General features: G+C 55.6%; 1 long non-coding RNA gene and 1 pseudogene across 2 annotated transcripts in view; one reads left to right on the top strand and one right to left on the bottom strand.

The window, feature by feature from the left end:
• Window positions 1–14,122, bottom strand: part of LOC311195307 (nischarin-like) — a 441,558-nt pseudogene that overhangs the window by 102,223 nt on the left and 325,213 nt on the right. The window lies entirely within an intron of this gene.
• LOC311195181 lies at window positions 10,720–12,775 on the top strand. The gene is made up of 3 exons (XR_014617488.1): window positions 10,720–10,758; window positions 12,034–12,211; window positions 12,685–12,775. It is a non-coding gene; the product is annotated as an uncharacterized lncRNA (long non-coding RNA).

Genomic DNA, 14,122 nt, shown 5'->3' with positions numbered 1-14,122 from the left:
GGGGTGCCCTGAGAGCCATCTCTTCTTTAAACTTTCCCTTGCCTTTGTTTTTTTAATCTTCCCTACCTGGACAGGACATCAGCTTGAAGGCCGTTGGAGAGGGACCAGTTGTCCACGTGTATCCCAGCAAGATCGATTTTGGCGATATCCAAGTTCTGGCGGACGCTTCTCGCACTCTCTACCTCTCCAACCAGAGTGTTATCCCTGCGTCCTTCCGGGCAGAGGTGGTAAGTATCTGTGGGGATATTTCCCAACAGAAATGATGGCTCCATAGCAGCCTGGGACTTGATTTTTGCACGTGATGTTTCCATGTCGCTATCTGAGAGAGCAGCAAGGTATTCCACCGCAGCGCAGCACGAGAAGCCCAGCACTGGGGTACCCCTCACTGAGGCAGGGAGTTTTCCTGGATGGTTGAGCAGAAATTGATGCCAGGTCCTTTTCACAAGTTCTGGCTTTACATTGTGGGAGGTGTTTTGCTCTGAGCTGTGTATTTGGAGCTCTGAGATGAAGAGAAGCCCGTAGCCTTTTTCTCCTGAAAGGAGCACGGTTTTCCTGATCATCTCCCTGCTCTCTCTGCGTCTGTTTCAAGCTCCTCCTGGTGATGGAGACCATTGCTCTGCTGCCAGCTTGCTCCCTGTGAATGTGACTTTAGAAGGACTGGGGGGTCCAGTGCCCTGATCGCCCCATCTGTAAAGGGCAATCTGGAAAACACAAGAGGAAGAGAGAGGAAGCTGGGGCCGTGCCCACAGGGCACAGCTGGCAGGTTTCTTCCTGCTTGTTTCTTCACTGCCCCTCTGTAAACATTCAGAGCTGGATTTCCCGAAGCAGAGAGTGCCAGGGCACCTCACTGCGGCTGATGATCAGTGGGAACGGAGTGCTTCAGTCCTGGGGGGGCTGTTGGGAAGCACTGCCCAACTCTTGGGGAAAGAAGACTTTGGGCATCAGGATTTTGCTCAACCCGTTTGGCAGAGTTTATCCTTCAGGCTCTCGGCCATATCCCCCGGCTGCGTGGCTGCTGCAGTGGGGTTTGAGCAGTCCTGGCCTTGAGCCTTTGTGCAAACCCGTCTGTGGGGAAGCCAGGAGAGATGCAGCTTGCCTTGGTGTGCTCTCCCTAGGGGAGGCTGGAGGGGAATAAAGCTTCTCCCAAGGATGAGCATCCCTTGGGCTGGGCAAAACAGGGTTAAAGAAGTGGGTCTGTTAAAGGAGGGTGCAATACAAGCTCCAGCATAGTTGCTGTTTCCAGACGCTTGGATTTAGGGAAACGAAGCCTTTATGGATTTACCCTCATGTCTTTAGTCCTTTCTCCTGCACCCCAGCAGAGAGCAGGGTCCGTGGTGTCCGTGCTCACTTAGCGTCTGCCGTGTCTTACAGGCTGGCAAACGCTCGCGCTGCAGGATTGAGCCCAGTAAAGGAGTGATCCCCCCCGAGACCAAGGTGGCTGTGACTGTCATAGCAAACTTGGATGACATTGAACAATTCAAGGACAAGGTGATCGTGTCCATAGAGAACAGCCACAGCTACAACGTCCTGATCCGGGCTTTCGGCATTGGCACCACCATCGTCACGGACAAACCACTTGCTCCGGAGCTCAACTTGGGCCCCCACTTCAGGTAAGTTATCTGTCTGCTCCGGGCTCTACTGTGGGCCCAGCAAGGAGGAGTTCTGCTGAAATCCTTGGGGCCGGTTCTCCTCCAGCACTCCAAGTTCTGGCTCGGTGCCACTGAAGCCCCAGGAACTCCTTTAGAAATGTTTTCTGGGCGGTTTTCAAGTTGTTCGATTCCCTCAGAAAGCCACTGAGCCAGACACCAGTTGGGAAATGTTTCCCGACTTGCCCTGGGTCAGAATCCATGTATTTTCTGGCTTGATGGAGTTAAGATTTGGAAGAAAACAGCAGGTTCCAGAAGCCTCCAGCAGGGAAACGTGACATTACAAGTAGAAACACAGTACACAGTACTTTTTGCAGTAGCCTTGCTGGCTTCTTCACTGGCTGTGGAGTATCGTCTGGCAGCGGCAGAGAACCTTGGCAGTAGCTTGTTAGCAACTCCTTGGCTAAGTTACCAGCGCTGTTCGGTTTCCCTTCTGCCCCAGGGAGTCCGGGAGGAGCAGCAGAATTTGTCTTTGCCCTGTATCATCTCTGAGCTTGCTGTCTCTCTCCTGTCCCCTGCCAGGCTGCTCTCTATCAGATGTAGATACTCTTTCCTCCCTTCTCCTGCCTGTTTTCCTTGCTGTCTCTTCTGCCAGCTGCCACAGCACGGAGCAGCCATGGTGGCTGCAGGACCGGCCCTGAATGGAGGAGAAGTCTCCTGAGGTTGGGTGGGTTGGTCTGCGCAAACAGACCGGCTGCTGGATGCTGATAAACTTAGGGGCAACCAGGGTCTGGCTCTTGGTGTAACTTTGAGCTGGGTCAGTGGTTTTGGAGGTGGATTTGTTGCTGGGTGAGTGGTCAGATAAGGCCAGCGGGGCACTGAAGCCAGGTGGGTGCTGGGAAGAGGCAGTTCCTGAGCCATTTTCCATCTCTGCTTCTCTTCTAGCCTACGTCCCTGTTGTTACCGCTTCAAGATAACGAACGCAGGACGACGCATCCATCAGCTCTATTGGAGAATGGAAGGTTCCCCCCCATCTCCCCGTCGTGATTGTCTCCCTGCCACCCAAACCAAGGGCAAAGGTTCCTCCAAGACCTCCAGACCTGCCAGTCCCGTGTTTAAGCTTCAACCCCTGACAGTGGAGCTGATGCCAGGCCAGACTGTGGAGATGACTCTGGAAGGCTCCTCCAGCACTCCTCAGGTGAGGTTCCCCCCCGGGTGCTGAGCTTTCCCCATCGCATCACCTCCACTGGGGCTTCTCCTGCAGCCCCTTGACTTCTCCCTGGGAATATGAACAAGTGCTTTCAAGAAAATATCTCAACGCCCCGAGTGACCATGTCAGCACCAGTTGCACTCCTTGCTGGCCACCATCAGTTCCCAAGGGGTTTTTTTGGGGTGTTTCTATAGCTACCATCAAGGCAACTTGCCCATACCAAAATAGGGGCTGAAGGAACAGGGGCAAACGGTGGGTTACAGGGAAGGAAGGGCAGAGAAAATAAGTTAGGCTTAGCCTAGGAGCAGAGGCAGGGAGTGGATTGAGAAACCGCGAGGTAATTTCTCTGGGGGAAGCAGGGAGTAAAACAAAGGCCCTGGGAAGGGAGGGGAGCGTCTGGGAGCAGCGTTATTTTCCCTCTGCAGACAAACATGGGCAGAGGGCTTGCTTAGAGCCCAGTCCTGGAGGAGAAAAACGAGCCCAGCGCAGCAGCCAGAATGGTGGGAGTGATGTTCTCCATGGGGGAAGCTGCTCCCAGGGATCATTAGAAGTGACAGTTCCACTTGTATCAGTATTCCCAGAACAGCTCACCCCAGGCTCTCGGCCGGCCCCGTGTCCCAAGGGCGGTCAGGTCCGGCAGCGCCCTTGGATGGCAGCTCAGAGCGGGGGTAGCTCAGCGGGATCGCTGTGTCGTCTTCTTCCTGGCCCCTTCTTTCCAGGGGAAGCTCTGCAGAGGAGCTGCCAGCTAAGCCTGGGGCGCATTCCCTTGCTCCAGGCTCACTGGGCACAGATGTTTAGGCGAAGGTGGAATAAATCTGCATGAAGCTCCTGCTGTGTTTTGAAAGGTGTTTTGAAAGGGTTGCCTCGGCGGAGGCTCCAAGATGTGATTCCCGGCTCAGTTGGTTGCGGTGGGACTGTCCCCGTGCAGTTGTGAGTCCCGAGGTTTTGCTGAGGTGGAGAAAAAGGTCCAAGAAAGAAACTAAAATGCTTAGGGCATTGGAGAGGGTGTCTTGCTTGGAAATCTTGAGAAGGGCACTGGGAAGCCCTGTGAAGGGCACCTGTGAGGCAAGAGCATGGGGAGCAGATGTAGCTTTGGGTCTTGAGAAGTTGGTACTCTTGAGGTTGGTCAGAAGCCCAACTCCCTGCGGTGCACGTACAACCCAAGAGTTGTGAAGGCTGTAGGCTCCTGGGAGGAGCTGGCTTGTGGAGCTGTACCAGAGGGGGAAGAGTGCAGAGAAGGGCAACCAGGCTGGTGAAGGGGCTGGAGGGCAAATCCTACGAGGAACGGCTGAGGGAGCTGGGGATGTTTAGCCTGGAGAAGAGGAGGCTGAGGGGAGACCTTATCACCACCTACAACTACCTGAAGGGAGGTTGTAGAGAGGTGTGCAATGGTCTCTTCAGCCAGGTGACAGAAGATAGAACAAGGGGAAATGACATGAAGCTGTGCCAGGGCAGGTTTAGATTGGATATTAGAAAAAAATTTTTTACTGAAAGAGTTGTCAGGGCCTGCAACAGGCTGCCCAGGGAGGTGGTTGAGTCACCATCCCTGGATGTGTTCAAAAAAAGGGTAGATGAGGTACTTAGGGATATGGTTTAGCATAGGATGGGAATGGTTGGACTCGATGATCTTCAAAGGTCTCTTCCAACCTTGAGATTCTTGTGATTCTTGTGAAGAGTGGAGGGGGAGGAACCTGGGGAAGTAGAACCATGAGAAATCAAGGGAATGGGTTACCCAGCAAGGCTGTGTAAGCTCCTGGATCCCTGGCAGGGTTCAAGGCCAGGTTGGATGGGGCTTTGGCCTGCCTGGTCTAGGGAGGGTGTCCCTGCCCATGGCAGTGGCTTGGACCTAGATGATGTTTTTCAGCATGATGATCATGCTGAGCAGCAGGGCACATCGTGGCGATAACAGTTTGCGGGAGGGGGGGGATTATTCCAGTTCCACCTGACTTTGTGGGTGCCTTTTGTGGACGTTGGGGTGTAGCACTAAGGATTTTGGGAGAGCAGAATAAGTAGGATGGAGCATGAAGAGAGGACTAGCAAGGAGACCAGTGACTGTAGCTTTATGGCAGTGTAATAGTTGTGGAGGGTTGATGGCCAAGATCCCATGGCATGGGTTTATCCAGGCTATCAAATTCCTTCTGTGTCCACGGCTTGCAAATTCCATGGTGTTTTCTGGGCTCGCTGCTGGCACTTGGTGGGTGACGTGTGACTCTTGCCCACAGGTAGTGAAGGAGCGGCTGGTGTGTCATGCCATCGTGGGGAACCAGTTTGGGAAGAGTCGGATAATGCAAGTGGCTGTCACGTGCGAGTTCATTGCTCCCACCCTGCAAGTGTCGCCCAGAGCAATGTCTTTCTGGGTGGAGAAGGTAGGTCTCTGGGTTGGGTCCTGGTGTTTAGTAGCATGGCTGAGGACTGAAAGCCCACGGAGGGGTGTGATGGCCTTCAGGGAAGGAAGTTAAACATCTTCTCCAAGTCCTCAGGGCTTTGCCATTGGTTTGAGCAGGACCAAGCTATTGCCATCAACACTGAGATCATCATTTCTCCCCTGTGGGGTTGGGTCCATCTCTCCAGCTCTATTTTGCCTGTGTTGAGCTGGAGGCAGAATCGAGCTGCTGAGCCCATGGCCAGGTGTGTGGGACCCACAAGAACAGCATGGGCCTCTCACAGCCATCCTCCTGTGTTGGGACTGGGGCGGGAGAGCAGGTCGCTGTGGCCGAGCGATGCCAAGCGCCCTCCTCACCCCCCAACCCCCCCGTGAGGTGGTCTGTGAGCAAAGCAACCATGTTTTTAGAGGTGGGACTGCTTAACTTCACCGAAGGGCGGTGAGTCACCCCCCTCCCTGTTTTTTCCCCTTGTCTTTAGCAACCCAGCGATGTCCTGAGCCTTCAGTACAAGCCTCTCTCTTTAAAAAACACCTCCTCCCTGCCGCTCAGCATCGTCCTGATGGTAGAGCAACCCTTCTGGGTCTGCAGTGCGTCCCAGCAGCCCCTGCCAGACCAGGTGAGCAGCCCCAGACCTTCCCGCTGGTGGGGTTTGAAGAAGGAGGGGGATGGGGATGCGTTTCCGTTGGGAAGCCCTCCAGGAGAGGTGGTTATTCCTTTGAATTGGCAGTCAGTTGGCATGAACAGCATCAGGTTTGAAAAGGAGAGAAAAGACCACCTCAGTTGGGGAAATACCTCCTGGCTCTAAGACAACTCGGAGCAGGAACCTAGGTGTGGGCCAACCGTGAGGTGAAGGTGTCTCTTGGAAGCCCTCCTTGGGTGACCTGAAGAGCTGCTTGCTCTCTTTGGGGGCAGCTCTGCCCTTGGGAAGGCCGAGGCGCTTGTCACCTGCGCTGCTGGCGGTGGGAGGTGTGAGACATGGGCTCTGCTAGAGACATGTTGGAAGCACGGCCACCGTTGCCATGCAGGTGATGAGCCCTCTCCAGGCTGAGGGCACAGTGCCCTAGGGCTCATGTTGAGTGTGAAGACAAAGGGGTTCCTCTAGAGTCAGGGCACGCCAGGATTTATTTCCCTCTTGCATTATGGGTGCAGAGCACAAGGGGGTGAGCCTGAGAGTCTCAGAGAAGAAAGTTGTGCTGCATGGTCAGGGGCACGTTATAAAGAAAATGAAGGCTGAAGCAAGAAGCCCACGTTGGGGTTGCACTTTGAACACTGAGGCGTTTTGTGCCACCAGACCTCGGAACTTCATCACACCAGTGGTTAATACTCGTCATCTTCTTGCAGCCCATAAAGCTGGGGACCGGGAAGGAACTTAATCTCTCCATCGGGTTTAACCCTGCTTTTGAAGAGGGTTGGAATAGTTGGGAAGCAGAGAAAACTCTGAAGATACAGTTTCCTGAGCACCCTCATGAGGAGCAAGTCACCATTCGGGGAGAAGTCTTCTTCCCAAATCTCCATATCCAGACCACAACCTTGGACTTTGGCTGCGTCTTGAGTGACACTGAACACCAGCGCCACATCCAGATGACCAACTGCAGCCCGCTGCCCGTCCAGTACCACTGGCTGTTCCTGATGGACGACTCCACAAGGCACCTGAGGTACGTGTACCTCTCCTTGAAGCTCTTCGTCCGCTGTCCCGTTTGTCCTTTGCAAAGCCTGAGATGGTTTGTGTAGCATCCGACAAATCCCTTTCACTTTCCCTTGTGGAAAAAGCACCTCCCAGCTTCAGGCAGGGAAGGTGCCCAGGGAGTGGGGCTTTTCCACAGCTTGAGGTGGGGATTTCCACGGCTCGAGGCAAGCGCCACCTTGAACTGAGTTCTCATGTGTTCAGCTGCCCATGGCATTCACACAGCGGCTGTTGTGTGTGTTCCGGCGCTCGTTGTGTGTTGTGTGTTCCGGTGGGTTCTGCTGCGGCTTTGGGTGCAGCAGTAGGTGTCAGTAGGAGGACTTGTCCCCACGTCCCTTGGCACCAGGGCCACCCAGTACTGGCCTGTGCTTTCCAAGCCCAAGAGCAATCTCTCAGTTGTGCTGTAGCGCATCTCTAAAGGCGTTTTCGAGCGGTTCTTCCCGCTGTGGCCTCTCTTGCATAGGTCAGAAGTTGACTCTGGGCAGTTTAATTGCAGCAGCCAATGGTTTTTCCATACAGCCCCGGGAAACGGAGCGAAGTTACCCATTGAGGGGCAGCTCTTCCGAGTCCTAGAACAATTGGCTCTGCTGGACGCAAGCCCGCAGGTGCTGGTTCTTCCAGCAGATGCCGAGTCACCCAGCTCTGTTGCCTTGAGGGTCGTGAGTGTCCTTCTGGCAGGATCCTCTGCTCCAAAGGGTTTGGCATTGCCCCTTTGCTGGCTCGTTAGCGCTGCGGCCATTTAGGACAGCTCCCTCTTCTGCTCCGCATGTTAATTAAGCGGTAATGTGCTCTCTCAGGGTCCCTCAGGAGACACCATGTGATCCTTGTGGCAGAGCTGGAAATGAAGACGGTCTCCAAGCTATTAACACCTCACATTGCTCACTAAGAGCCCGGCAGAAGGGCAGCATGTCAGATCTATTTTTCTGGTCCACGTTAAGCACTGTTGGTATTGTAAATTATCAGATGAAACTAACTGGGTGTGACATGGAGGGAATCAACCGTCAGGGCTGGTGACGGTGAGATGGACAGAATGGTGGTCAGACCGGTGTGTGGCTGGAGAGTTTCCAGGCACTCCCGGTGCGTGTGTCCCATTGGCACAGGCACCTCCCTTCTCACCCAGAAGAAGTCAGGCTGCCCGAAGGCAGCTGAGGTACCTGGGTGTCCCGTGCAGTGCTGGGCTCTGTCCAGTTGAGGCACAGCAGGCTGGAGGCTCCAACCCACCCCAGCCCCGGCTCCATTCCAGCTCTGGCTCCATCCTGCCTTGTTACACGTACAAAAAGCCACCAGCGTCGCTGCTTGCTCGTACCAACCCGCGGCTGTGGGTCACTCTTGGGGAGATGTTCTTCATCTATGTCTGGCTGAGCCACAGAACTTCTTGCCGTGGCTCTGCAGGTGGGGAAGGCAGGGTCTGGGGTGGCAGGTGCTTTTGGGAGGGTGCTGCTGGGTCTGTACCAGCCCATGGCTGCCTGGCTCTGTCCCTTTGCCCTCCAGTCTGGGCTTGTTGCAGGGTTCGTGTGTGTCTCCCTTTGCTGCCACGCTCCCCACCCTGGTGAGGTGTTCACCCCTGTCCCCATCTGCTGCTCCTTGCACCCGGCTGCCGGCACTGCCGCTATACCGGCATCGTTCCCAAGCACTGACCTGCTCTGACCCACTTATGGAGCTGCTGAGCTCCCACCTTGGTGCCGGATCCTGCCAAGGAGCTGCTCCTGCTGCCCTCCCTCCTTCCCACTGCAGCTCCACCATCAAAGCTTTGTTATTTTCCAGGTTAACTCCTCCAACACCAAATTCTTTCACAAAAGCCAAACCACCAAAGGAGGAGGGAGCTCAGCTGGAGTGCCCAGCACCTTCAGAGAGCATCCTCGGGAATGGGAGTGTGGAGGAACCACTTGAAGCCCTGGCAGGGGTGGGGGATTCTGTCCCACAGCCACCAGATGCAGATGACACCCTGGAAACAGAGGTAGGTGATTTTCTACACCTCCCACCAGCGTTGCCTCCCCCAGCTTACGCATTCATTACTGAGTATGGGAGAAGATTTTCCCCATGGTCTTTCCACTTTTAGGCAGGGTGGCTGCAGGATGAGACTGGGTTTGAGGAAGAGGCCCTCCAGCCACGTCTGTCCTTTGCTGCAAGCAGTGGCTGCCTCCTCTCCTGCACCCATTTCCACAGCTGATGTCTCAGTGTCTCTTCCCCTTCCTCCAGGTTTTCCACATCCTGCCGCTGTACGGCGTGCTGCAGCCGGGCGAGAGCGAGCGGGTCAGGGTCACCTTCTCTGGCCATGCAGACATCATTGCCCGCGTCACGGCGCTGTGCCGCGTGGAGGGAGGCCCGACCTATGAGGTTGCGCTGCGTGGGGAGGCCTCGCTCATCCACTACCTCCTGGACAGCACGGAGATGGACTGCGGGCTGCAGGTACCAGGCACTTCTCTTGGCAGGAATCCTTGAGACCATCCCTGGCAGGTGGCTGCCCACCGAGGTCCAGGACTCTCACTGGCTTCTTTGGTTGTTTGGCTTGGAGGTGCAGCTTTGGGGCGACAGGTCCTGTGTCCAAGCTGGTTTTAATGGTCATCTCCATTGCCCTTCCTGAAGCTGGGAATCCCTCCTCTTCAATGAACTCTGGCTCCCAGGGCAGGCGGTGATCTCCAGGGAGTTGTGCCCTGAGACATCCATCTGCAGATCCGCTCCCGGATCCTGGGGTCCAAGGAGATGGTCTCTTTCAGTGCTCTCCATAGACCAACAAAAGGAACCAGGAACAATGTTACTGTGGGCTTCAGTCACCGTGTGAGAGAATGTCCCAGAACAATCCCCATTTTACCTCTTTTCAGTCAGCCCCCCCAACATTGCCAGCTGTTGGCCCTGTACATCTTGCCCCGTGTCCTTGGTTTGCTGTCCCTGGAAGCTCTGCAAATCCCTTTCCTTCTGAAATGCCTCCTTAGTGCCTCTCTGTCAGTGCCAGCAGAATCCAGGCATCCCAGCAAGTACGTGGCTGCCTCGTAAAGACAAGTGATGCCCTACAAGTGGGTCAAGGGATGGTGACTGAGAGCACGGTGGGCTGGCCATGCTGGATGGGGCAGTTGCCTTGATCTGTCCTGAATTTCCTTGGAGCCTTTGCAGAGGCTCTGCTCCATCCAGGGCTCCATCCAGGGCTCCATCAATCCGAGAAGCGGGGGAAGTCCGAGGGAACTAAGCTCACTGGAGATGGATTAGAGACTGAATAGGGGCTCGGCCAAGAAGGTCCTTGGCACTAGTTAAGGGTTGCTGTCCAGACCACTGAGCACCCCCAGCTCAAGGGGGCTGGTAACAGAAGAAGCTTCCTGGTGGGAGCCATGGTCCTCCTTTGTGTTTCAGCTGGCTGTCAGATGACGCCTTAAAGTGCTGAGGACTTGTATCTTAAAATCCTAGAACAGTTTGGGTTGGAAGGGACCTTAGAGGTCATCTTGTCCACCTTCACTGAGCAGGGACATCTTCCACTAGGTCAGGCTGCTCAGAGCCTCATCCAGCCTGACCAGATGTTTCCAGCAGTGGGGCATCCCCCAGTTTATTACTGAGCTTTTTGTGGTGGTTGCTGCACCTCTGCGCGCTGCCATAAATCCCTGCGTGGGTTCCTCAGGTTGGCCTGGGAGAGTCAGGTGCCCGTCCCTCTTCCTCTGCCTCTCTCTTGTGTTGTGTCCATCGGCTCTCATCCCAGTGTCAGCAGGAGGAGATTGCCAACATCCAGATGTGTGTCCTCAGTTTCCCGCCCCTCTGTCTTCTCTCCAGCTGTTTACCGAAGTCACCAAATCAGAGGTCACCCTGCGGAACAGCGGGAAGATGGGATTCACCTACGTGGTGCTGAGCCCCAGCACGGCCACCACGGACAGTCCTCAGCCTGGCGTGCCCCTGGTCCTGCCCAGCACCGTGAGTAGCACGAGGGGTTGACGCTGGCTCCACATCAGGCTGCCCAGGAGGGGGTTATAGGGGAGGAACAAAAGGTTGGGCAAGCAGAGTCCTAGTTGTACCAGGTGAAGTTGTGCTGGTAGCGGCACTGGAGCAGGATGGTGCAAGGTCTCCTGAGCGTCTCCTTCCCCTCAGGGTTGGGTGGTGGGACAGGACTTCCTCCAGGTCCCTGCCTGCCTCCTGTCAGCACTAAGGATGTAAATAGTCCCTCTCTTGGGCACGCAGCTCCTGTGTCGGAACTCGCGCTGGCCCCTCGCTCCTCCAGCTCGTAGCATCCCCTGTCCCAGTGCCTGGGTTCTGCCTGGATCCCTCAGCTGAAGCAGCATTCCTATCCGTGTCCCTCCTGGCAATGGGAAGAGGAGGCCAAATGGCTTTCATATGTCCTCGTGCCAGTCTCCAGGGGTTTCACTGCTCCAGAGGACACGGCTCTGCTTGGCCCTGGGCAGTTGCTGCTGTGCAAGCAGCTTGGCAGGACTTGCTTTTGCAGATGCCGTGTTGGGAGCTGGAGTCCGGGGCTCCGGGGACCAAGAGGCAGGATGTGTCCTGCTCAGCAGCTTCTCCCTGCAGCGTGGGGGGGCGAGCAGGGAGCTGAAGGTCCAGCCCAGTGAGCTGAGAAGAGCTGTGTCTGTGCCCTGTCCCCTGAGCAGTGTTGCCACCTGTTTGTATTGGCTCTCAACCTGCTTGGCATGAGCCCAACTCCAGGCTCAGACAGCTCTTCTCTAGGAGCCCAGTGAGGAGGGGATTTGTGGGGAACCCCTTCATCCCTGGAGCTCGTCCGAGCCTCTGCCTCTGCTTTTCCAGGGGTGTAAGTTTGCAGGTCACTGTGAGTCTAGATCGTGCCATGTACCCTCGGTGTAACCACCCAGGCAGGAGCTGTTGGTTGGGCTCATGAGTAAGAAGTCAGGCTCTTGGACACAAGCCTGGGAGCCATTGCAGTGCCGTGACAGGAGCTGCTGGCCCTGCTGAGAGTTTGGGCACGCCGCTCCTCCTCCACAGCAGCTGGCAGAAGGGCTTTTCTTTGCTGCTTGGGTCTGGCAGAGGGTGGGCAGTGTTGGCAGGAGGACAAACCACAGCCCGGTGTAGGAGACTTGAGCTTTTGGATGCAGGGAAGCTGGAAGGCGATGTGTTGTGTGAGAACCTGCAAGGTGCCTTCTCATCTCAGCTTACCGGTGGTCTGAGCCACCCCTCCGCCAAGCCCTCTGGTTGAATTCCCCTCCTCTTCTTCCACACCTCCAGGGTTACATTGGACCTGGCAGAGAGCAAGTGCTCACTGTCTATCACCTGCCGGGAGTGCCTGGAGTCTTCTGCCGGACCTTCCAGATCCAAGTGGGTCACCTGGAGCCAGAAGAGATCAGGCTGAAAGGAGAGGGGAATTTTCCCAGGATTTATTTGGACCTTCCGAGGAGAATCAAAGGTGAGCACTGTCTGACTGCTCCTCGGGGAGGTCCCCTGGGGGTCTTTTTCTGTCCCCCTGTGTCGTCATGCTCATAGGGCAGCTCACACCCACCTCCACCAAGCCTGGAGGTTTCAGGGCTGTTGTTCTTCTGGTTGCTTTCTAGAAGCACATGGGCTTTGCTCCAGAGAGCCATCCTGGCCAGTGTCATCTGTTGGTGGCCTGGATAAAGGGGACAGCTAGAAAGCAGTGTTGGGGAAAGCTGTAATGTGGGCTGGCAGGGATTTGGGCAGGGGTGGGGGGGATGAGATGCTCCCTTGTGTGGAGGAAGATGGGTGGGAGAGAACATAGAAGAAAAGCAGCATCCTCTTTCCATGCGTTGCTGGAGGAATGTGTTTGTGGGAAGGGCCAACACTGGGGGTGTGGAGCTTCCCAGCTTTAACGGGGACGCCGCTGCGCCCACACTTCTATTTGTGGCTGTTTTCTTCCTTCAGGAAATGAGAACTATGAGCACATCCTCAAAGAGGCAAAAGAAAAGCTTGGAGGAGGCAGCCAGAGAGACGACGCGGTGGTTGTCGGGGAGGCCACAGCCAGCGAGCCACCCATGGACGACTCTGGCACTGTGGTGAGACCGGCTGCTGCCCTGTTTGGCAGGGGCCACCCTCTCCCTGTGTCACTTGTCCCCCTTGCAGCTGGCTCCCCTGGGCTGGCCACAAACATGGGGCTCCTCTGGTAGTAGTCCTTCCCGTGGGTGCCTGAGCTTCCTGAGTGCCCGAGTGGGAGGTCCTGAAGACTGTGCTCAAGCAACTGAGATGTGTCTCCAAGAGCTGTCAGCGCTGATGTGGTTCCCTCATGGAGAGAGCTTTTGTCTGAGCTGCCCTGGCAGCAGCTGGGGACAGGCAGCTAGTTGGAGCTCTGGCAGGTCCTTGACTTGTTTGGTCAGATCAGCTTGCATAAGGGTGGCTGAGCAGGCGAAGGTGCTGGAGTTCATCTCCCTTCAGATATGGTCCTGGCAGATTCTGAGCAGCTGGACAGAAGGACCCCATCATAGACTGTATTGGCAGGGACATGCAGAGGCCATCTACCCCCTGCAGCGAGTAGGGACACCTTTAAGTAAATCAGGTTGCTCAAAGCTTCATCCTTGAATGTCTTCAGGCATGAAGCCTCCACCACCTCCTTGGGCAAGCTGTGCCAGGGTCTCACCACCCTCAGAGTGAAGGACTTCTTCCTGCTTCTTACCAAGAGCAGGGTGGGATTAACTTCCCTTTGCTAACCAGCCACTGTCTTTGTTTTCCTCAGCTGGACGTTGGGCTGCAGATGGAGATGGAGAACATGCTGATAGAGCAGCACGCCCTGGAGCAGCAGAAAGCTCTCTCCTCCGGTTCCCCAGAGGACGCTGCCTTTGACCAGTGTGCTCGTCGGAGGCTTCTCAAGTTAGTAGGGCCCCTGTGCTCTGATGGTAGCGCACAGTGGTGCGCCCCTGCTCCTGGGAGCTCCTTGTCTCTGGGAATAGCTGGGGACTTGAGAAGGGGGTTGGTCCTGACAGTTTGGACGTGCTACCATTGAGCAGCCTGAGGACTTTTTTCCAGTGGCTTTTCACAGCAGAGGAGTTGTGCCCAGTGTCTGTTTAAACTCATTTTATTCTAAGAACCTGTTAGTAGCTGATAAAAGCTTGGACCTGGGTGCCCCGTGACGTACCAAAGTCTTCTTAGCAGAAGATCAGACCTTGGGCTTCATGGGCTGGAGTTTCTCCAGCAGTGACTACAGAAGCACCTGCTTTGTTTGCATCCTCCTCCACCTTAAGGACTCTCCTTGCTTCTCCTTCCAGAGTGGAGCTGCCCGAGTACATCCTGGACTTTGGCCACGTCGTTCTTGGTGACATCCACACGCACGTCGTGAAGATCACCAACCCCGGGCAGCTCCCCACGTCCT

Source organism: Gallinula chloropus (assembly GCF_964237585.1).
Source record: "Gallinula chloropus genome assembly, chromosome: 10".
Classification (NCBI taxonomy): Eukaryota; Metazoa; Chordata; class Aves; order Gruiformes; family Rallidae; genus Gallinula; species Gallinula chloropus.
The sequence above is the reverse complement of the archived record's forward strand: the minus strand, read 5'-3'. Positions and strand labels throughout refer to the sequence as shown.